The following is a 2,351-nucleotide window of genomic DNA, read 5'->3' as shown; positions in this document are numbered from 1 at the left end:
CACAGTGTCACAAACATTCACCTGTTGCAGTTTTTTTGAGTTCTTTGCAACATACTTGCAATGCTCTATTTTCTGTAGTCAAAAAATAAATGCAATCAAAGAGCTGGCAGTTTCGGAGGGGTACACTGAGTCAAAGGAGGGGTACCTTGAGTCTGAAAAGGTTGAGAAGCACTGCTTTAGAAACAAATGTTGTTGTTCTCTTTACCAAGCTCACCATGAAAAAAACTTCTTTCCCTTGTTAATGGGCATCTTCTATCTTTTTCTTTTTCTGATTGTCAAACAACAGACATGAAGCAGGCTTGTAATTTGTTCATTTAACAACAACCACTGCTAGAACACTCTACATCAACCATAAGATCTGTTCAAATATCAGATGAGACAAGTGATATCAGGCAATACAGGTTAGAATTCAATAACTGGCTTATTTTGTTCACAAACCCTTTGACTTTTAAGAACAGTTCCTATGGCAAGCAAATTGGAAGATATTTTCAAATAGCTAGAAACTGTTTAAATTTTGTTTTGTTTACATAAAATCTTAGGTGAGGACAAGTGAAACATAAAAATTGCCATGGATTAGACTGCAGATGTCTCTGAGTAGTCTGTGTCTGAGAGCAGCCAGCACTAACTGCTTTAGGGAAGGTACAAGATTCATTGCAATACACTGTTTTGTAATAACCCGCACCCATAGAGTGTTTGTTTTAATCCCTCATTAGCCAGTTGGTTTAGGCCCCAAGGCATAAGAGTTTAAATCCTTTGCAAAACACTTCTTTGAAAAATCCTCATTCTTTTAATAGGGTAGTCTTCTAGACAGATAAATGTCAGAACAAGGTTTCTATACCTCTCCTGTCTGAAAAAGGAAGCAGGTACAGAACTGAAAAAATTATTCAAGCAATTCTAAATTGTCATTGAAATGAATGGTATTATAGAGAAAGCAGAGAGTACAATGCTGCTGTGTGTCAGGTTCACTATCAGTATTCCCATCTCATTTGCCAGCCATTTTATAACTTCTGCAGTAAATCATATCCTAATTTTGAAGTGCTTGACTTTGATGTTAGCACTGTTCTTTTATTAATCCCATATGTATTATTATCGTTGTTGTTATTTTGGGCAAGGTGGAAAGCCGGGGTCCCTTGCTCTAAAACATATGTCATTTAAAAAGACAAAGGCTTGAAAGGAACAGTTACAACACAGAAGCAACTCAGTCCACTGACAGAAGCCTTATTCTGTGTTTTTTCAGAATTTTGTATTACTGTTTTTACATATCATTAAACGTCACCATCTACACATGCACCCATATAAGGTTGCATTCATTAACTAACTGTACTGTAGAACAGTACTGAGAGGGACAAGTACTGTGCTACGGCGGAATAATTTACTCTGCCACCAATGCAAGCATACACAGTGACCAGGGCAGGCTGGGCATGAGGGTGCTACAGTATAGGGCCTGCCTACCAGCTAGCCCCATGCTGTAGCACCCTAATGCCCCAACCAGCTCCTCTGGCACCTGTTGCCAGCACGCATAGCCCAGGCCTGACCCCCATGGCCTGCCAACCTGGGGCTGCTTTGCCTGAGCTCAGTGTGCTGTGGTTCCAGGTGCACATGTAAACACCACACCCGGGAGAAATAAACCCTGGCGCAATCTGCGCCAGAGTTTATTTCTTCACCCTAATTGCATGCGTAGATGTACAGTTGTATATTGTAAAATATAAACTTAATTTCTTAATTTGTTGCAACAAGAAAAGGAACTTACAGTAGGTTGTAAAAGTGTGTAAGTTGAAGCAGGCTATCCATGCTTAAACTTACCACCTTGATTTTTCCATGTGTCTTATTTCCCTGTGACCAAGGTTCCCTCTAAGGTGCGTGTGTGTGCGGCCACGCACAACTAAAAGTGTGGCTGCGCACAGCCTTTTCAAGGCCATGCACCAGGAGAGGCTGGGGTGGGAGCCTGGCACAGGCTCCCCGGCTCCAGGGAAGTGCTCTGCTTCCCTGCGTCAGGGCCGGGGTGTGAAGCACTTCCCCGGAGCTGGCAGCGCCCGTGCCAGCCCCCCACCCCAGCCTGCATGCCTGCCTTGCCTCACCTCAGGGAGGAGCCACTGCCTGCCTCAGTGAGGCTCCGCCGGCTCCAGGACATTGCTCCACTCCCCTACCTTGCCTCGGGGTGCAAGGAGGCACATGGCATCAGGGCTGGGAAGCAGAGCAGTGTCCCAGAGCCGGCAGAGCCTCACTTGGGGCAAGCAGCAGTTCCTCCCTGAGCTGAGGCAAGGCAGGGATGGAGGCTGGTGCAGGCGGCTGGCATGGGCTCCAACCCCTGGCCCTAACCCCTGGCCCCCAGTCCCTGGCCCCCAGCCCTC

Source organism: Gavialis gangeticus, unplaced genomic scaffold (genome assembly GCF_001723915.1).
Source record: "Gavialis gangeticus isolate Ggan-Ray unplaced genomic scaffold, GavGan_comp1, whole genome shotgun sequence".
Taxonomy (NCBI): domain Eukaryota; kingdom Metazoa; phylum Chordata; order Crocodylia; family Gavialidae; genus Gavialis; species Gavialis gangeticus.
This window is presented reverse-complemented; position numbering follows the sequence as displayed.